The following is a 22,549-nucleotide window of genomic DNA, read 5'->3' on the forward strand; positions in this document are numbered from 1 at the left end:
AAACTCTTGGCCAATACAGCAAGAGTCCATAAAAGAGTAGTGTCCTTAACATGTTCACCAAGTCCAAGTTGACCCCAACACCATGCCAAATCCCTGAAAAATGCAACCCAATCACAGTTCAGTCTGTTAGGAGCTGTCACAAGGAGCAGGAGTCCAGGAAAAGTCCACATCCAGGAAAAGTCCGCACGGCACTGGAATTGTTGTCACAATTCTATACTTTGCAGCTCACATCCAAGTCCCAAAGACCGCTGCTTCTAGCTGGTAATGATTCAGGTAGACTGGAAAAGTCATCTGCAGCATGTGTGGAGCTGGAGCCTTCTGTTCCCCTCTGCCTGGAGAGATGAGACCAGGTTGCTTTTCCCTGGAGCTCTGTGACTGTGGCGTGGTAAAGAGAACCTTGGGATACACTAAGCAGTCTCGGAGTGGCTTCTTCAGTGTTCCTTGGTTGAAGAGTCCTCTTAGTTTAGTCCAAAGTTGGTTTTTCCAGATGATAGTTCTTAAAATTAGTTTGTAATCCACTTTGGTTCTGGGAGGTAGATGTTGGTACGTCCACCTACTCCAGCGCCATCTTCTAAGACTCCTGACATTAGCTACTTTGAAGAAAATGATCACTATTCCTGGCGTAGGGACTTCCCTTTCTATCAGTTTTAAATTAGCTGTTTCATTATACTTCTATGTTTATTATGGTGTAGAAACATTTTCTTGGGACATGTGACACCCATGTATATATCTGGGATAACCTGGGTGCTATTGTGATTGAAGTTGAGAAACTCAGTGTGTGCTTTAATTACAACGTTAAAACATACAGCAAATAGTAAAGAAAATGGCATGATTTTAGGTCCTTTCGTTTTGTGTAACTTAGCATTTAGATACAATTGTATGTGACTTCTCAGACAAGGGGCATTTAAAGGGCAAAATGTGATTTAAAAAAGGGGAACCTTATCTTTGGAAATGTGTTTACATAAATGACAGTATGTTTTGCATGTTGTAAAAATGAAATGAATTTAACTCCTTTAAGTGATGGGGAAATAGTGAAATAAGGGTTTCAACCCTACATTCTTAACTTGTCACCTTGGATCAATTACTCTATGAACTTTGTTTCCCTTCTGTAAAATGAGGATGATTAAATCTCCCTCCCAGGGTTAGGCAGAGGATAAAAACTGAGAAACTACAAGGCATGAGACCTATACCACCTGCAATGAATAGATGTTATCTTCTGGTAGTCTCCATTTTTTTAAGTAAAGGGCATTACCTCCTTCTCCCAAAGATCTTCATTCCTGAACTGGAATGTCCTAGAGCCATTCAAAGTCTTGTTGCTCAATTCCCAGCTCTATCGTTCCAGCCACAGAGCATCCTTCAGTGGGAGGACCTGTTGAAGGGTGCTCCCTCCCTGTTCCTCAAAGGCATTCCTGTTGCCTCTTTTGTTTGCAAAATAAGAACATGGCAATGCTTCCCATCCCAGGTGAGCTATCAGCTTTACTCTTTTACCATTTGCATTTCTATTTCTATCTAGTAGCCCTAGATATAAATGTCTTCATTTTGCACTTGAGACATTAACTAGAGAGCCTTTCCATAGACTGGCCTATGATGGCAGGAGCAGAGACTTTGTCTTGGCTTCAAAAACTGTAAAGTTTTCCTCTCCTGGAAAGTTAAAGGACTACTTATTTTAGCCCATTAATCAGAAAAAGCTCTCAAATAAGTAGAACCTTCCAGAAATGAATCAGCAGCCTCAGGAGGTAAGAGGTTTCCCATCATTGGAGGAGCTCCAGCAGATGGTAGAAGACAACTTATTTATTCACTGAGTAAATATTTAATGAGTTTCTACTCTGTGTCTTTAATAGGGTTTGGGGACTAGAGAGTGAGTAAGAAGACAAAGTCAAGGTGCTGCTGACCCTATAAAGGAGACAAATATGAAAGCAAATATTTTATTTCGCTAAATGTATGAGATCAATGATCATTAGGTTATAGGAACATGTAACATGGAAACTAATACCTGGTGAAGACTTCCCATAGAAAAGAACATCCAAGTGAGGTCTAAAGACAATATCACAGTAAAGATAGCAGGAGAAAACATGTTTAGACAAAGAGATAGAATAAGAAAGTATTAGAGTGGAGAAAAGAACAAAGCTCCAACAATAAAAAAAATTGAAGAAAAAGAGGACAAAAGAGATAGGAGTGACAAGAAAGGAATCTTAAAAGATAAGTGGGGACCCAGACAAGGAAATCTGAACAGTCAGATGCCCATGTGGAGGAGGTTAGATTTTACCCCAACTGAAGCCAGGGTCCACTGGTGATTTTCACCAGATTCTGTGCTTGGGAGTCTGGCCCCAGCCCTGTACGCTGAGGGGTTGAATGGAAACCTACTTGGCTCCAGTTATTATACTTCTAGCCCAAGGGAGGGCTCTCTCTGGCAGGGGGATGTTGGTCTCTCTGACCTGGGTAGTGAAGGGAAGGTTCCGGAAGGTTATTCTAAGCTTTCTAAGTTTTGTTTCTTCATTATCATTTCTCTTATGAAGCCAGAGGAAAGGGAAATTGCCATGAACCAGTGCAGCTAGTAATTCCAGGTCCTGAAGGAGAATGATGCAGAATTAAGAAAATAGACTCACTGAGAAAAGAGGATGGGATCGGAAGGCCTCTGCAATGCTGATGCAGGAACAGAGAGAGAGAGAGCCCCCAGTCTGCTTTATTTTATAGTGTAGAAAATTAAAGCCTTTAAGCCAATATACAAATAAGGAAGTTTCTGATACAAAGCCACTTATCTGAGGCATAAATGGGATTCCTCATGAGAGTGCACCACCCCCCATCATGCAGCAGTCAAGGGTGTGGGGAAAACCTTAGTTTTGAGAAGATCTTAGTATTACAAGGATGTTGAAAAGATCTTAGTATTAAAAAGGTGGGAAAGGCTTAGTCTTAAACTAAGCCTTAGGCTGTAAGAACTTTGTCAGCTTACAGCCTGTCTCCCACAGGAAATGTCCCAGCAGCCCTTATAGGGTTTATAGGTCTGAGCGCCCCGTCAACCAGACTTCCATTTAGTGTCCATCAATGGGATGGAATTCTTTTTCCACAGGATCTGTTGGCACTCCAAACAGATTTAAACCACTAGGAAAAGAAAGAAAACATACAAGTAAGATACCCCAAAGGAAAAAATAAAAAGTCTGTATTACTGATATTTCCAGGAACAGGTCAATTTCCTTCCCAAGCCTCACCCCTATAGTCACAAAGACATAAAAAATTTTAAGTAGAGAAAATAATTATTTTTTTCTCTAAATAACTAACTTCTCCTTAGTATAATAATACTTAACATTAACTGAGCATTTACTATGTGCCAGAAACACATTGAATGTTACATGAATTGTTTTATTTAATCCTCGCATGACTGAGAGGTAGGCAGGTATCATCACTGTGCCCATCTTATAGGTTCGTAAATGAGGCTAATAGAGGCTGAGTAATGTATTCATTTTACAAAGCTAGTAGTGATGCAGCCAGGGGCTCAGCCTCAGAATTTCAGCCTCTACACACAGGGTTCAAGAGGCAGCACGTAAACCACTGGCTTCAGTGACACCTGGAGCATCTCATTAAGATGGAACTTCTTCAGGTCCACTCCAGGCCTGTGGAGTCAGAATTTCTAGGAGTGGTGTTGGTCAAATAAGTTTGTAAATTGATATATATGTTTGCTCGCTTGTAGTTTGCATTGTGTGTGGGGGACAAGCTGTAAGCAGGCTGGGTCATTATAGCCTGAGGCTTAGTTTTAAGACTAAGCTTTTCCCCACACCCTTGACTGTTACATGATGTGGGATGTTGCACTCTCAGGAGGAATCCCATTATGTCTCAGGTAAGTGACTTTGTATCAGAGACTTTCTTGTTTGTATATTGGATTAAAGGTTTTGGTTTCTACACTATAAAATGGGGCAGACCGGGAGCTTGCTCTCTCTCTCTGTTCCTGAGATTAGCATTAGAGAGCAGAGAGCAGAGGAAGGCTACGTGGAGGAGAGGAGAAGCAGCCAAGATGGCGGAGTGCTGAAGGAGTAGCCAGTTTGTGTAGAGTTTGTGCAGGGAGAAGGAGATGGGAACAGAGGTGAATAAGGCTGGTGAAGTAGAAAACTTTGATTCTAGGAAACTCAGATAAGTCAGTGGCTTTGGGAGTGGGGTCCAGGAATCATATATTTTAATCAGGGTCATTCTTACAGAAGTTTGATAAATACTCCACTAATGATCTAAGGTAGAAGCATTAGCTTGTGTTCTCTGGACTATGATTGCTTAGAGCAGCAGAACTGTCAATAAGATAAGGTGAAAGCTAGCACTACTTCCCTTAGGGCTGTATGTAGTTCCAACTCAGCTGGGCTGCTCCCCACAGTGCCGCCTACGGCACCCCTGCTCTCATACCAGGACAGGACTATGGTGAGGTATAAGGAGCATCATCCATGGGGCCTGGCCTCCCGCTGTCCCTTACTACCTGTGTCCAAATGGAAATCATTTAAATTCTCTGGTCCTCAGGTTTGTTATTTATGAAAAGGGAGTGATAATTCTCAGGAAACAGCTTTATGGCAAAGAGTAATTAAATTTTGTCTGATATTTTAGGTGAAACTGATCTAACATAAAAGCCTAGTGCTTAAGAGGTGTTTAATGAATGGTGATAACAATTTTAATAAATAGTCCAGGACCTTGGGATATTCCTTCTACTTTCTGCCCAATTTCAGGGCAGAAAGGGCAAAGAGGCTTGGCTTTTTAGTTGGACAGGTGTGAGTTCCAGTTCTTCCTTACTTTGTCAATCACTAGCTGTACGACCTTGGGCACATTACTTAAGCTTGTAAACTTTTTCCTTCTCGTTCATGACACAGGGACAAATTAGCCATGTCTTATAGTTCTTTTAAGAGTTAAAAGGGAATAGAGTCAATAATATTGTAGTAATTATGTATAGCGCCAGGGGGAATCTCTTCATAAGTTATACAAATGTACATCTGAGACTAATAGAGTTAAATGTCAACTGTAATTGAAAAACGAAAATAAACAAAACACTGACTTAAAGCACACAGTGTAATACAAAGAATCAAAAGAAGTGAAGGACACAAAGCTCCTCCTACATGGCGAGCTCTCAGCCTCGGCTGTTTTCCTCTCATTTAAAGCCAAATCACCCTGGTCTCTCAACACCCTCAGAAAGCAGTTTCTTATCATTTTAGCATTGTGTATTGTATTGAATTCTTGTTTTCTTCAAGTCAGTAATATAGTAATTTGTTATTTATTTATTGACCAGTACTCAAACATCATCTAAATACTGGATAGGGAGCCTCTTCTGTACTCCAAAGTCTAGCCCCTCCTTATTGGCCGAAAAGTTTTTTGGCCAGAATTTATTTCCTTGGAGACCTTAGAACTCAAGCTGTATCTTTTCCAGGCAAGATATTGGCAGCCAAGAGAGGTGAGGTGACAGAAAATCCAGGTCAACTGCAAAAATGATTAAATAGTTGGGAAATGAGATTGGGGGGAGGGTGATTTTAAAAAATAGAAATTGTTTCTTCTGGAGACAATACTGAGGACAACTCAGGGATGAACCACAAGCACTCCAGCATTCATGCTACTGTTACAAGGAACGTACAACAGGTGCCCTGTGCTTCTGCAGAGAACAAGGACTCTGGACACATTGTAGCATGTAGGATTTAGAGCAAATAGATGAAAGATGATGGTGAGAACAGAGCAGGTGGCTTTATTGCTTATACATCTTCCAAAACCGTAATTCAGGAGTTAGACTTTGGCCACATATAATTGCTTCTCTAAGCTTCATTCACTCCCTCTGCACACAATTGGAGAGCGCTATTTCTGCACCAAGCACTGCGCGAGCTCTGGAGATACAAGAGCCAAACGGACATGACCCCTATCTTTGTGACATTATATCCCAACTGGAGAACCTGCTAGGTGCAGGGTCCTTAGGAAGGTAAATCTGCAGAGCAATGATCATGTCCTCATCCAGGAACTTTGGAACTTTCTCCGTCACCCTATTTGGTCAAGATAAGAAGTTCCAAATTCCATAGTGTGTCACTCAAGTCCTTTCAAAGATCTTACCCTCCTTCCTAGTCTCATCCCTCGGCATTTCCATAACATGCGCCAACCACACACAGTTCTTCTTGTACCTTAGGGTTTGGGCCTAAAGCCATTTCTTCTGTTTGGCATGCTCTGTTCTCCAGCATCACTGAGCCCTGGGAAGTAGAGTGGTCCTCCTATTAGGTAATGGACACATTGTAAATTCTGTAAATCAGTGTCACAGATAGATTGTGAGCCCTGAGAAGGTAGGAATCTTGGAGCATCATATTGGTCAGCAAAGGGTGTGGCTCTATCATGTGATCAGAATGTGTATGATTAATGTTAGAAGTGAAGGATGGTGGGAGAGACAGAAAGAGAGGGAGTGAAGAAAGAAGTCTCATGAGATGGAATAATATTTCCAAGTCTTAACTATATTTCTTTCCCAACAGCCTCTTCCCACTCCCTGCACAATCCACTCACCCCTCCCTACCTCTGTCCTCAACTTGTAACCAACTATAAAAAATAAAGCAAAAAATAAGGTCGCTTCAGTCAGAAAGACTCAGATACACACCTGCACAGCAAGTTTTTATAGTCACAGATTTGGGTAAATGACCCGGCTGAGAAGAAAGGAAAAGGCTACCCAGAAAAATCTTACGGCTGGGAGGACTAAGGTTAAGAATGAGCAGGGGTGGGGGGAGGGGAAGCCAGAATGATTTAGTTCTAAATTGTCACGCTTCCTCACGTCCAAGGAGGACCAATTGTCCAGAGTCTGTCTGCTGCTCAGACAGTGCGTGTTTGGAGATAACTGGTCAGAGTAGTAGAGATGCTGCCCTGGCCTCTGCCCACCTAGAACACCCTGGACTTGTGCAATCAAGAATCTGGTGTGAGGGACATTGTAGCGTAAACCCTGACAGTTGGCTTTTGTTCTGGTAATGCAGTGCCTGCCTTCAGCTTTGATGGAAAGGCAGCCCCTTCAAAGAGGCACTCATTTCAAAGATGACTACGTACTTCAAATAAACACAAGGCCAACCACTAGACAACATAAAGAGCTGGGTGCCCCACCCCACCCTCATTTGCTTTTAAGATCCTTGTTGATTTCTATAACTGACTAGCCCTACTTGAAATTCCCACTCTTAAGTTTTAAACTCACCAATAAAGAGTGAGCCCATGAAACCCTAGGCCTCCACCCTCAACCCCAATAAAAGCAGAACCCTGGGCCGGCACTGTACATGCAACCTCATTGTGAAAACCCAGATATGCCATGTAAGTTTCAGGACCTGTAAGTGATAAAAAGTTTCCGATGGTTATTGCTGAGGGCATCTTGTAAATCCTAAAGAGATGCAGACGGGCTGATCCGGCCACAGTATTGCTTATCTATAGGCTGAGATCAGCCTCAAACAGGCGTGGACAATGAGAGTGGTATGAAATTATCCAAAACTGTCCATCCTGGGTTGCATTCAAAATACTTCTTAAAAGGAGCACAATTACTGAGACTTCCTGGGTGGTTGCCAGGTCCCTTTTAGCATTGCCCTGCAATGGACTTTATGAGTGTGAGATGTTAGTCATATGACTGCCAGCAGAGGCATCAAGAAAATTAATTTAGAACTTGTGTTAGTTTCACAGGGCTGCTCTAACAAATTATCACAAACTGGATGACTTTAAAATAAAAAAAAAAAAACAGATTTATGATCACACAGTTCTGAAACCTAGAGATCTGAAATCAAGGGAACAGTGAAGCCATGCTCCATTTGGAGGCTCTAGGAAGACTGTTCCCTTGCCTCTTACCTGTTTTCTGGCAATCATTGAAGTTTGCTTTTTGGCAGCATAACTCCAATCTCAGCCTCCGTTTCCATGTGGCCATTTTCTGTCTGTGTCTCTTCTTATGAGGATATTAGCAATAGTATTTAGGGCCCACCCTAATCCAATATGACCTCATCTTAACTTGCATCTTGATTATACCTACAAAGGCCTTATTTCCAAAGTCACATTCACAAATACCAGGGTTTAGGATTTGAACCTATCTTTTTGGAGGACATAATTTAATGCACAACAGAACCCTAACTATTAATTCTTATCACAGCCTACAGTGAAGTGGCACAGTAGATACTGCTATGTGATAACTTATACAACTATTGAGAAAATCCTATCCAAAAAAAAAATGACTCAACATTAGAATTTCCTAATTAGCATTCTGCTGAGTGCTGTTTCTAAAGATGTAATTAGCTGTGCCGTGATTCAAGGGTTATGTATCTATTAGTGTCCCCATTAGGGAAGCAGAACCAATTAGCAAGATATACTGTGTTTAATGTTATATATCATTTATTATAAACTATATCACATATTATATCACATATAGATCATGAGTTTATATACAAGGGGTTCTATCTAATGTAGTCATGGGAACTTTTTAAGAAATCTCTGTACAATTATCTTGTCTATTGTTGAAGTCTGACATCCACAAAACAGGTAATGAGGAAGGAAAGATGGATGTAAAGTAGAGAGAACAAGGATTAGTGAAAATCCCTTAGTTCGTTCTTACTGGCCCTGACCTTGACGGCATGGACGTCTTCTGGGCGAAGCCGGTGCCCGTCATCTCGGAGCTGAACGTACACCTGGCCCAGGAGCTGGAGAAGCGGAGGGACAGGTCACAAACAGTGAGGTGACCCAGGGAGAAGCAGCACTGTCTGAGAGCTCCACAGGGGCTGCCGCTCCATCGCCACCTTCCAAGTCTCCCACAAGAGTGTCCCTCATGGCCGACCCGAACCAGAAACATACAGACAAGGGAATTCTGGGATATGTAGTCTGGCCTAGCCAAGTTGACGCACTACAAAGCCACCATAAGCCCCAGAGCCAACAAGTTAAAAACACGGCATGTTGTATCTCTGTCTGAGAGACTCATGGGTACACTAATGTATCAAAGGCTCAGCAACGTCTAAAATAAATAACCTGTTCAACAATTAACTAGGATTTAACCCACTTATTAGAATCACTAATTTTGGAGATAATGATTATGAACTTATTACAGAAACACAATGATTGTTGATTGGTGTGATGTCTGTTTTTCTGGTATATGCCTATGATTAAATCCCAGAAATATTCTGTAATGACATGCTGTGTTTCTGTAGAATGTCAGTGTAAAAGGTAGGTGCTAAGTAAAAAAGAGTTTCTCCAGTTCCGTAAGCAATATATCTCGTTCTTCTCAATTTCAGGAAACTTCTCAGACCATCCTTAGTAACCTATTTGAAATGTTGTCACTCTGTGTAATTTTATTAAAGGCCTAATAATGAATTATGCTTATCTGATCACTTATATGGAAATGACTGCAGTTAAACCTCCTGCAGAATCAGTGCACACATACCATGTCCTGTGACATACAGTCACTGCATTAAAAACTTTAAAACTAGGTTATAAAAATAGATGCCATTTGCAGCAGCATAATAACAGTTAAGAGTATGGACTCTAGAATCAGACTGCCTGCACTTAAAATTGTCTCAGTGTATCTGGGCTGCTATAATGGTATACCATAGGCTATGGGACTTATAAACAGCCGAAATGTATTACTCACAGGTCTAGAGACTAGGAAGTCCAAGAGCAAGGCACCAGCAGGTTTGGTGTCTGGTGAGAGTCCCGCTCCTGTTTCAGAGGCCACTATCTTCTCCCTGTGTCACGGCATGGTAGAAGGGATGAGGGAACTCTGTGGGGGCCTCTTTTATAAGGTGTTTATCCCCTTGACGAGGCCTCGGCCTTCATGACCTGATCACCACTCAGGGGCCCCAGTCTATCCAGCATAGACTCTGAAACCTGGCTGCTTAAACTTGAAACTTGGTTCTACCACTTATTGGCTGTATTGGATAATGTCATACATTGGATAATGTCACACATCAGAGAAGTTACCCAACTTCTCTAAACCTCAGTTTTCTCATATGTAACACAATCTTTCCCCCTTTATATAAGTTATAACAAGTATTAAGTATTTAATATTTGTAAAATGTTTCAAACAGTGCTTGGCATGTTGCGTGTGTGTGTGTGTGTGTGTGTGTGTGTGTGTGTGTGTGTGTGTGTGATGTCTGGGTCCCTGTCCATCCAGCTCCTCCCAGCAACCCTTGCAAAGCCAGTCCTATTTATTTTCTCAGTTTTATAGATGAGGAAACTAAGGCAAACAGAGGAGAAGCAGTCTCCCGGGTCACACAGTGAGGGGCAGAGCCAGGACGAGTCCCTGGATGGCTCTGACTCCAAACCATGGTCTCACCGCACAAAGCATGGCGCCTCCCAGGGTGTTCTGCCGCATTCTGAGACTTTTTCCCAAAGGTCTCAGAAGACGAGATCAAATTGACTAGGTCCAGAAATGGAATTAGTCCCTCTCCCCAGGGGTGCTAAAGTTGTTGCTGCCACTCATTCCTGACCTAGACTGGATATGAGTGCAGAACTCAGAGTGAGAGGCTCCTGGCTTGATCTTCCTGATCTTACACGGTCCCCAGAAAGTTCTTTAAATACTTTCAATTAAGGGCTCAGAAATTTTTTTAAAAATAACCTCGCACGTATAATTAGAAACTGGCCTGTGGGGAATACAGTGTGAGGTGAAATTGCCTATGATTATCAGGGTTCTGCAAGGGAGGTGCTTTGAAGACCATCCCTCAGACTCTCAAAACCCTCTCTGTGCTCGCAGCTATGACGGAGCTCACAGGAGCTCGAGGGCAGAGCCTCTGAGCCACCAGACCCTTCTCCCAGCAGGTCAGAGACAGCAAGAGACTGGCCGGGAGGGTTTGGGACAGGTGTAGCTGTGTTATTATGATTATACTATGACTAATACAGGACCCAAGTCAGGAAAAGATTTCATTTAAAAAAATTTTTTTTATTAAACTTATTGGAGTGACACTGGTTAACAAAATTACTATACTGGTTTCAGGTGCACAATTTCATAACACATCTTCTGTACACTACTGTGTGTTTGCCTCTCTGAGTCAGTCTCTCTCCATCACCATGTATTCTCCCTGTGTCCTCCTCCACCTCCTCCCACAACTCCCTATGCAGTCATCACACCATTGTCCATGTCCATGAGGGTTTTCTCTATTTTTTTATTTGCTTAATACATGCACACACACACCCTCCTACCACCCCATCCTAATGGCTGTCAGCCGGCTCTCTATGTATGAGCCTGTCTCTATTTTGCTTGTTAGTTCATTCTGTGCATTAGATTCCACATATGAATAAAATCACCCTGTACTTGTCTTTCTTTGATTGGTTTACTTCACTTAGCATAAAGCTCTTCAGGTCCATCCGTGCTACCGCAAAGGATAAGATTTCTTTCTTTTCTATAGCCAAGTAGTATTCCATTGTATAAATATACCATGGCCTTTTTATCCACTTGTCTACTGATGGAGACTAGGGCTGCTTCCAAATCCTGGCTATTATAATAACACTGCAGTGAACACAAGGGAGAAGTTTTTACACAGCAAAGGAAACCATCAACAAAATGAAAGGAACGAAATGGAAGAACATATTCACTAATGACACATATGATATGGGGTTAATCTCCAAAATTTATAAACTGCTTATAAAACTCAACACCAAAAGAAATCCAATTTAAAAATGGGCAAAGGACCTAAGTAGACACTTCTTTACAGGTGACATACAGATGGCCAATAGACATGGAAAAATGTTCAACGTCACTAAGTATTAGAAAAATGCAAGTTAAAACCACAATGGGGCCTCACCTCACCCCTGACAGAATGGCTATCATCAATAAATGCACAAACAAGTGTGGCGAGGATGTGGAGAAAGGCAACCCTCGTGCATTGTTGGTGGGAATGCAGGTTGGTGCAGCCACTGTGGAAAGCAGTATGGAGTTACCTCAAAAAATTAAAAATGGGCCCTGGCCAGTTGGCTCAGTGGTAGAGCGTCAGCCTGGCGTGCAGAAGTCCCATTTCTCTGTTTTGCTTTTCTCTGTATTGGTTTCATTCTAAGCAAAACTTAGTCAATTCACATGGTCTTGGCTAACAAAATTATTATCTAAGTACTTACAGTGTTTGAGCCACTGACATAGAACCCCTTATATTATCTCCAAAGAGCCCACTGCACAATAAAGCAGGCAATGCTAGGAAACACAGTAACAAGATGCACTAGTCCTGGTACCTACCATACCTACTAGCAACAGCTGGTCTGACAAGCAGTGATAGGGCCATATGAAGGCACTGCTGGGGCACTAGCTTGGGATGATACCCTTGCAAGGATAGAGGGCCACCTTACATAAACTCCAGTACATATTATATGCACTAAGTCGATGACTGTTATGGATGCTGGTCCTATGTCCCTTGTCAGTCAAATATACACATTTGGGAACTAAGGGGTAGAAATAGAAATGGCCTCACTCACAATCTCTCCCAAAGACCCACTTGAGGAATGTGTGCTTCCTGTCCTACATTAGTATCTGTCATCTGAAGAATCTGGTTCCCAAAATAGCATTTGTGCTCCCCATCCCTCTAACTCCCTCTAACTTCATGCTATTTGGGTCTATAGATTCCAGTTTCCAGAAGGGAATGCTCTCACCAGAGGATAGAGCAGGGGTCGGGAACCTATGGCTCGCGAGCCAGATGTGGCTCTTTTGATGGCTGCATCCAGCTCGCAGACAAGTCTTTAATAAAATAATAACGTTAAAAATATAAAACATTTTCATGTATTACAATCCATTCATTTCCTACTGCTCATGTTCATGGTTGCAGGTGGCTGGAGCCAATCACAGCTGTCCTCCAGAACAACACCAAATTTTTATTGGATACTGTGTAACATACATGGGTCGTTGTATGGCTCTCAAGGAATTACATTTTAAAATATGTGGCGTTCATGGCTCTCTCAGCCAAAAAGGTTCCCAACTCTTGGGATAGAGTACGGGTCTCATTACAGTTTAAGCTACAGCTTTCTGCCAAGTCACTTCATGTTGCTCAGCACAAAAGACCAGAAGTCAGGAAAAGAAGTCACCATTTTAGCAGGTCTGGGATCCCGATCATTAGGATGAGGATGTCACATTACTAGAGGCAGGAAAGAATACATTTAGAGCCCATCTGGCCACAAGGATGCTTCTTGGTATTTTTCTGTACTCGCTTGATGGTAAGTGGACTAGAAAATAGCCATGGCCCAAGATGGGCATGGAGACCAGGTGTGCCAGCTAGACCAGGGGAGGTACAGACTAAGGGTGAGGGGACTCTAGGACGTGTGGCAGAGGAAGGACCTGAGGAGTATCTGTCCAGCCCTGAGACAGCTGCAGTGGTGAGAACTGTAGTTTATCTCACTGACCTTTTTCTTATATGTTTCCCACGGAAACCCAGAATCCTAGTCCACTGAACTGAGATAGGATGAACTTCCTCTGTGAAACCAGTGTGTCCTAGTGCTACTTGGGTGAGTTGTGGTGGGAACTGTGGTGGGCTACCCAGCTCCCCCACAACTGAGCATGCTCGCTCCTATAGCTTTGGGGAGCATTGGCTGCTGTTCCTCTGCAATGAATGACTCTCTGGGGGTTTCCATCAACAGAGAGAGTTCTCTTACCTCTGTTTGATGCAGGGGTAAAAGAGGCCTGATTCCCTTGCCTCATTCAGGACAACCCATGCAGCCATCTGAGCAGCAGAGGTCCTCCTCCGCAGCCTCTGTTACAGCCACGCAGGTGACTTCCTCCTCTGCCCAGCTGTGCCTTCTCCATTTGCTCATCAGTGATATTCCTGAGATCAGGTACCAAAACAGCTCCTGCAGCTCAGGGTCGGTATTCTTGTGCCTCTGACCTGAGACAACAGCTAACATCTATGGGATGCTTATTATGGGCTAAACACTTTGCACATGTTAACTCATTCAGTGCTCACCAAAAAATAATATTATCCCCTTGTGACAGATGAGGATCATTAGCTTTACAAAGGGTTAAATGTCTTATGTGAAGCCTAATATGATGATATAAAAATTAGTGTTAAGACAAATATATATGTTAGGTTAAGCCAGTGGTTCTCAAACTTTTTGAAGTCAGAGCACATTTAAAATCCTACAAATAACTGTAGACACACTCTATACAAATTTCTGAGAAATATGTTATAATAATTAAGTCAAATATTAAAGAAAAAATATAAAGTCCAAGAGTGCTTTTATGGTAATTAATGAAATAAATACGACAAAATTAAATTTATTATGACATTAAAAAATATTTTTATGTTACATTTTTTGAGTTATGCTTTTTATAATTTGTAAAAAAGAGGGGTTAAAAAATTAAAAAACAACAAAAAAGTTATCTTTTTATATCTATAGATACATTCTCAGTAAGATTTAGTAAATTCGACAGGTTCCGGCGTGAATGCGTTGTTTTTTCATTCTTGTGTTTATGAGAAACATGAGCCTGATGTGTCCTAGCAATTTCTTCAATGTTTGGGCATATATTTGAAAGACAAACTCTCATTTCCTTGTCAACACATTGAAGAATTCCTCTCTTTTTATTCTTAATTGTGTTTAGTACAGAAAACCCCCACCATACGTATCATCTTAATTTTACACCAAACAAAGGATAGAAGAAACTTGCCTCCAGTCTTTCCAGGGAACATGGGGGGCGTAGTATAAACAATCCAGTACTACAGTTTAACTTTTGCAACCTAATCAGGCAAGCAGACTATCAGCTTACAGCTAATTCCCCACACTTCTGTCCCCCAAAAGTCTAAACTCCAAAGACCCTGTTTGTTTTTTGGTCCCCAACAGGCACATATTTCTCTGGAATACCATAGGGCGCACCTGGAAATCTTCTAGGGTGCACCAGTGCACCCTGGTGCACACTTTGAGAATCACTGGGTTAATCTCTTAGAGAAATGTGGAATTCTACTGAGGTTTTTATTATCTGTAAATGTATAGGTCCTGGCCAGCTGGCTCAGTGGTAGAGCATCAACACGGCGTGTGGAAATTCCAGGTTCAATTTCCAGCCAGGGCACACAGGAGAAGCGCCCATCTGCTTCTCTACCCTTCCCCCTCTCCTTTCTCTCTATCTCTCTCTTCCCCTCCCACAGCCAAGGCTCCACTGGAGCAAAGTTGCCTAGGTGCTGAGGATGGCTCCATAACCTTTGCCTCAGGCACTGGAATGGCTCTAGTTGCAATGGAGCAACGCCCCAGATTGGCAGAGCATCACCCCCTAGTGGGCTTGCTGGGTGGATCCCAGTTGGGTGCATGAGGGAGTCTGTCTCTCTGCCTCCCTGCTTCTCACTTCAGAAAAATACAAAAAAAAATTGCAAGGGCCAACTGTTCTTATTTTGACCAAATTTCAGTATACAAGTTTAGTAAAAGGTAAATAAACAATGACTAGAAAGATGTTAATATCATATTTATTGACTATAATCTTTGTCCAATATTAATGTTCTTCAAATTTATTTTACCCCAACCCATAGTAAAAAATAGATTTTTCACAGTGACCTGGTATATACAAGTGCATGTGTGTGTATGTATGTATGTATGTATTAAAAACTGAAGCAAGAATTTTCAGTATCCAATACATACCCTCATTAATGTGACACACTCTGGCATTTTCTATTCTATTTGCATGTTTTGAGTTGGTTATTACCTACTATATTAGTTTCATACTAAATGATCATGAAGAACCGTTTGAAAGACACTGCCCAATGCTAAGAATCTTCACATGTATTTACTAATTTAATACTGATACAACCTCTTAAAGAACTTACCATTTTTATCATCCTATATTTTTTCTAAGGAGGCACATGTCTTAACAATTATCCTAGGCACCTACATGTCATAAATAACAGAGCTGGAATTTCAAAGGATTAAAGTACTAAATTGTTTTATATAAGTTTCATCATCTTGGTCAGCATGCAATATGCTTAAAAAGAAGAAAAAAGTGAAGATATGGAGGTGTTCTTGCCATCTATTTTCTTTTGCTTCTTGGACCAGCTTCACTGTCAGTTCCTGGGGTGAGGTCAGCACTGGAAAATCATCCCACACTCAGTGGAGGTGCCAGGAGCTGACAGTAAATGGTAACCGACCGCCGTTCCTTGTGAGAATTTGTGGAATTGAGTTTACGGCTCAGAAAGGCTGATCTTCCTCTGTAGTTAATGTGTTTCCTAATCCCTGTGCAGCAGGACGTGGAGGTAAAAATGGTGTTGTTTCTCATCATTCTAGTTTTAAGCACTGTTTCTTCTGCTCTTTAGAAGTGAAAGAACTATCAAGTCAGTCAATACTGCTATTGACTCTTTTCTGGAAATCAATAAAGTGAGAACATTTGCCCTGATGGAACTTGATGGAACTTAAGCGCTTTATTCACTCTGGAGTCTTACAGATAAATTCAAGCGAACTGTGATACATTCTTCGAGCATACGCTAGCTTTAGTTTGTATTAGCATTTATGGGAAAGGTAAATTTGAGGGACTAAATTTCCTTAATTGGTCCCCAACTTCTTTAACAACACGGTTCTTTTTTTTTAATCTTATTTTTATTAATTTTAATGCAGTGACATTGATAAATCAGGGTACATATGTTCCGAGAAAACATCTCCAAATTATTTTGACCTTTGATTATGTTGCATACCCCTCACTCAAAGTCAAATCGTCCTCCATTACCTTCTATCTGGTTTTCTTTGTGCAACACAGTTCTTATAGGCAACACCCTGATGCATAGAGCATCTTCCTCTGTGAAATTTTTTTTTTGTTTTCTACTATTCTTCAAATGTATATTTTACAGTGAAAAATGTATACCACGGTGGTTAACAAGAGCTCTAATTTATGTTGTTGTTTTTTTCAGTAGAGTGGTGAGGTGAGACAGAAACCAAGTTACAAGAGATCATGTAAGGAAAAAGAAAGAAAATTTAGATCAGTTTTTACAAAAAAAAATCTATAGATTCAATGTTACCTCGGTGAAGACCCAACAGAAATCATGTAAAATTGATAGTTTTTAAAAATTAATTAGAAAAGCAAAAGGCAAGAATAGCCAAGTCATTTCAAAAGATTAAAATTAAGGCCTGTGTTTGTTGGGGAAGGGGGGACAGTCGCTCTAGAACTATTCTTGAACATCAATGTGTTCAATCACCTGGAGAGCTAATGAAGGACACAGAAAGCTGGGGTGTTGACCGAAGTTAAGAAGACCCACACCTCTGTATTTTTACCCAGATTCCCAGGTGACTCTGGTACTCATCAGAATTTGAAAACTATGTAATATAGTTCTGCCAAAGCCAGGCGTTTATGGAGAGGTATTGCTTCCTGAATAAAGAGTCGTAATCTCTCTAGAATACACAACTTGGCTCCTTGCCTCCAGGTCCATTCTGCTTCTCAAGAATGTGGGAAGGAGACCAGGGAGTGCAGCAGCCATTGTGCCACAGTGAGGCAACAAGCCTGGGGGTTAAATGCTGCATCTATGGATGGCAGAGTAGAAATATGAAGAAAGACAGGCTTCCTGGTACTCTCTCTCTGGGTCACCGACCCTGCATGGTCTCCCTCCCAATCGCACAAGACAGATCAACTGCAGTCTGTTGAAGCCATTGCTCAGACAGACGATGATAGAGAAATGCCTTGTGTCCTATAAAACAAAGGGGGGGGCAAAGGGAAGTCTTCACAGGACACTCGGGCATTTGAAAGGTGAGGATCAGCTACCTAGAAGGAAGGAGGATGCAGCAGTCTCAGGGTTAAAGGGATCTGGAGTGAGAATGCTTGAGTCCGTGAGTTTCTGCCATGTACCTGCCTTTGTGTATACAGAGGCAAGTGGTTTAATCCTCCATGCCTCAGTTTCTGCATCTGTTGAGAACAGGTAATTATTGTATCTGCAGCAGAGCGTAGTTGTAAGCGTAAAACAGTATTGCTGGTGATGGTATTAAAACAATACTGTGTCCATATCATACAGCAGGTGCATGTAGGAGTCCCAGGGCTCGGGCTGCTGTTCTAAGACGTCCACTCCCAGAGGGTGATGTACATTGTGCATAACTGGCTGCTATCAGATTTTTCTAGATGGGTCTGTATTAATCAGTTCATTCACCCAGGATTAAAAAGGGCTGATCAAAAAAAAATGTACTTCCTTAGATTTGACTAAGCAATATACAGGTTGGAGTTTTTTGCAGCAATCAGATGCGGGCCGTCGACAGAGACCTGAGTGGAGCTGGTTTTCCTTCCGGTGGTTGTTTATCATCCCGTCCCACGCACCTTCCCTCTCTGTCACCTTCGCTCTGTTATCAGAGGCCTCCTCTTCTATCACCACTGTTCAGGTACTTCCTCTACTTAACTCACTCTGCCTCTCTGGGGCTTCCTTCTGAGGCCACTCCTGAGATTCTGTGACTTTGCTTTAAAATGTACTTGGAATTTTTGTTTGATTCAGGTGTGCAGAGGCCAGCAGGTCGGGGGACCGTTGCCATTGAAAGGAGTTTGCTCTTTACAATTCCCAAGAGAAAAGGGCATGCCACGTGATTCCGGGCCACACGGGGAAGCACCAGGGTGGGTCAGGATGCAGCAGGATGAGGGGAAGGCATGGGCAAAGCCTTGATTGTGGCTTTTGTGGGAAGAAATGGGTGAAGCAGGGTCAGCAGCTCAGGTTTTCCTCGTTTGAATCATTTCTGTGGACTCTGGCCTAGAGAGGCAGTCCCTAGTTGTTTAGCATCTAGCTCTGGGATGATCATCTGATCACTGGGGCACAAAAATATTGCCTCCTGGAGTGTAGAAGTCAGATAGAGGAGGGGGTTAGGAGTATGGCTCTGGGTTGGTTGGTTTGCCTATCAAAGGCATGCTCACAAGAAAGTAACATAATTTCTAGGAATCAGCTCACAGTGGGAGGGACAGCTTTTTCCAGGTCAGTGAGTACCCCCCCCTCCACCCCCAGATATCAAAGTATTATAAGATACAAAAAATAAGAACATGATTAATACAGACTTAGGCTTCAGTTTTTTTGACTTACAGTATTTCAATTATGTTTTAAATTTTCCTCTGTGCCATGTAAAAGTCCAATTCTAATAATCCTGCCGATAGATAAGCTACATACTGTTAAACACCGTTTTTAAAACAAAATTACTCTACTGTTCAGACTGTTTTGGCCAGATGTTGAGGGGTCTTGGTTTCCCCAGCAGCTGCCGGGACTTTCTTCTGTGAGCAGGCAGGCTTAGTCAGCGAAGTCTGACTAGAGAGATACTTTCCACTCTGCATTTAAATAAGGTGATCTGTGGTGCCTACAGCTAGTACAATTAGTCTAATGGATATCATTATTCTGTATCATGCACACGCCCAAATTCTTAGCATCTCACCATCTTGCTCTGAATAGCTCCATCTTCTTTTGAAAGTCATAATGTGTTTTAATAAACGGAATGGGTATGGCAAATATTAGGAGACAAGTATTTTCTCAGCAAAATGCCATAATTTTTTTAAATGCCCTTTAAGCTTCACTTTCTCCAGATTTGTAAGCACCCTGTGACTGTGAAACATGCCTGCCTTGTGTCCTAGTACATAACTCAAGGCTGACACATAGTAGAAACTCAATAAATACTTCATGGAACAATGAATACTGTTGGGGACCAAATAAGTAAACAAGGTATTTTTGCAGTCTGGACAGCGGTGCTGGGCCCAAACCCCACCTCATTTGCCTAGTTAACGAAGAGCTACACCTGATTCTCGTTTGTCTCACCCATGCTCTCCAGAGGAGGCTGGAAGCTAGTTTCTTATTAGGGTAAAGTAGATTTGGAGGGTATGGTGGGGGTTGTCTTTGAGTTGCCTCGGAAACTTAATTGAATTGCTGATGGACCACATTTTTTCTATGAATAAAAGTGGATGTGCTTCTGGGAGCGCGGTATTACGGCTCAGGAACAGTAGAGACTGTTTGCTGTGGCGTCCTCCTGAACCCATATATATATCTTTAAGTCCCTATCATTTATTTCAATTCCATACCTTTTCCCGTTCGAAGATCCCGTAATAGACTCGTCGTGATTGGACCACGACAGAATACTGAAGAACAGAATATAATTCATAATGTAAATAATGAATTAATGTAATGTAAATTAATGTTAGCATGAACATTAGTGTTTTTTTCAGTCTGTGAGGAAGAAATTTTTCTAGAATTCTGTTAAATTGAGTTACTAAAGTTTATGTCTCCATTACCTATAAGCACAGGAAGATATGTCAAGAATAGCCACGTTAACCAATAAAAAACTGTTAACCAATCAGCACTCTTAAATTATTTCTGCGAAACTCCCAAAACTTTCAAATCACAATCCAGTCAAAATTCTCAAATCACAACCACATACTAATTTGATCTTGGTTTGTATGATTTTGTAGTTTGTAAAGTGCTGCTGGAACCCTTGTGGACTCTCTGTAGGACTACAGATTGGTGCAGCCACTATGGAAAACAGCATGGAGGTTCTTCATAAAGTTAAAAATAGAACTACCATACACCCCAGTGACTTCACTTCTGGGTATTCATCTGAAGAAAATGAAGGCACTAATCTGAAAAGATTTATGCACCCCTATGTTTATTGCACCATTATTTACAGTAACCGTGACACAGAAGCAACCTAGGTGTCTATCAATAGATGAATGGATAAAAAGGATGTGGTACGTAGATATGATAAAATATTATACAGCAATTAAATAGGATGAAACTTTGACATTTGTGACAACATGGATGGACCTACATGTTTGTTTTGTTTAGACAAACAAAAACAAATACTGTTTGGTTTCCTGTATTTGTGAAATTTTTAAAAAGTGAATAAACAAAACAAAAGCAGACTCATAGGAAAAAAGACCAAAAGATGGTTGCCAAAGGGGGTGAGGGGGAATGGAGAAGAAGGTGAAGGGGAATATAGTCAATAATGTTGTGATAAGTTTGCACTGTGGCAGATGAGTACGAGGATTAGTGGAGTAATCGACATTGCATAAAGATGTTGAATCACTATATTGTATACCTGAAACTAATATAACAGATGTAATACTGTAGCATCCACCGGGTATGAGAACAAACGTCGGAGACTATCAAGAGTTAAGATGTTACTTTATTGGCCAGTTTAACCTGAGCAGGGGCGAACTCCCGAGATGTCCGGAGACACCGTGCTCACAAGGAGCTGCAAATGGGAGCCGCCCCTAGCGCTCACAGCTAAATCTTTTTATAAGCTAAGCAAGCAAGCCTAATACAGAAGCAGATGTGGCGGTAACCTATTTGCTAAGGGGGCTGCACATAGCATAGCAACAGGGGCTGGGGTCTAGCTCATTGGCGAATTCCAAACATAAACTTCTGATTAGGGTCTTTTAACCAATAGAATGCAAACGTTTGTCTTTTCTTTTTCTTTTTTTTTTTTCTTCTCTCTCAGCCTCCCAGAGTCCCTATCTGTCTCTGCTTCTTGAACAACCTTGGGCATGTTATTCCTAACAGAACAGGAGCAGGACCTGCTTGTAACCCTTAAGTTCCCTGTTCCATTAGTGCCCTGCTTATTTTCTGATCTTCTCTTGGTCCTTACAATACTATATACCAACTATGCTTACACACACAAAAATGACCTCACTTAATCTTCACAACCATCTTTGAAAGGTAATTAGGACAGTCCTCCGTTCCCATCAGCTCAAGCATCTACACAATCATGAGCCCCCAAATTTTGAGCCTCAAAAAAAGATCATCTGAAAGTAAATGGGAATGGGCTCTTTCTTAGGCTGCTGCACTCAGAAATCGCAAAAATGTCTGAAGCAGCTCAAATGATCCTTTCGAGCTCCATCTTATATACATATAAAATAGAAGGCTTTTGCTCTAAAGTTTAAATAATACACACAAACAGCCAGTAAGCGCCAGGACAGTGATTGAAGTTCAAATTACCTGCTTTTTTTTTTCTTCAACCGACCTGGTTGAAAGAAATCTGTCAGATTCCTAATGCAGTAATGAAATTGCTGAACTCAGGTTCCTTGAAGTCTTTGATGTAAGAATTGAGCCGTTTTGTGCCCTTGCTCCCTGTGTGTTTCTCTCCATAGGGATTTCCTGTGGTCCCATGCCCTCAGCTTTTCTCTACCTTCAATAACTTTTGCAAAGCAATCTAATAAAACCCTTCTCTGGCTCTCTGGCCATGAAAACCTTGTTTCACAGCGTTTGCCGGGTTCTGTTGTAAACCCTACGTCCACTGTCAATTTCAAGGATGTCTTTAACAATGGGATTACAAAGTTGCTAAAAGACTAACCATGGGTGACAGAACGAACTAAGGAGCATTTGTATTTACAAAGGCGATGCTACTTCCCAAAGTATAGTCCTACTGGGAGCATCATGTCACCTGGACAGGATTGGAAATGTAAATTCTTGCACTTCACTCCAAACTTAAGTCAGAAACTCAGGAATCTCTAGCTGAACAAGCATCCATGTAATTCGTGTGCACACTAAAGTTAGAGAATCACTATGTTGCATGATAGTGCAATACCTAACATATAATTGGTGTCTATATTAGACTTAGTTCTGCCTTAACAAAGCACCATAGACTGGGTGCCTTCAACAACAGACATTTATTTACTTTGCAGTTCTGGAGGCTGGAAGTCCATAATCAAGATATCAGCAGCTTTGATTTCATTGGGATGTCTCTG

The sequence above is a fragment of the Saccopteryx leptura genome, chromosome 5 (assembly GCF_036850995.1).
Source record: "Saccopteryx leptura isolate mSacLep1 chromosome 5, mSacLep1_pri_phased_curated, whole genome shotgun sequence".
Lineage (NCBI taxonomy): Eukaryota > Metazoa > Chordata > Mammalia > Chiroptera > Emballonuridae > Saccopteryx > Saccopteryx leptura.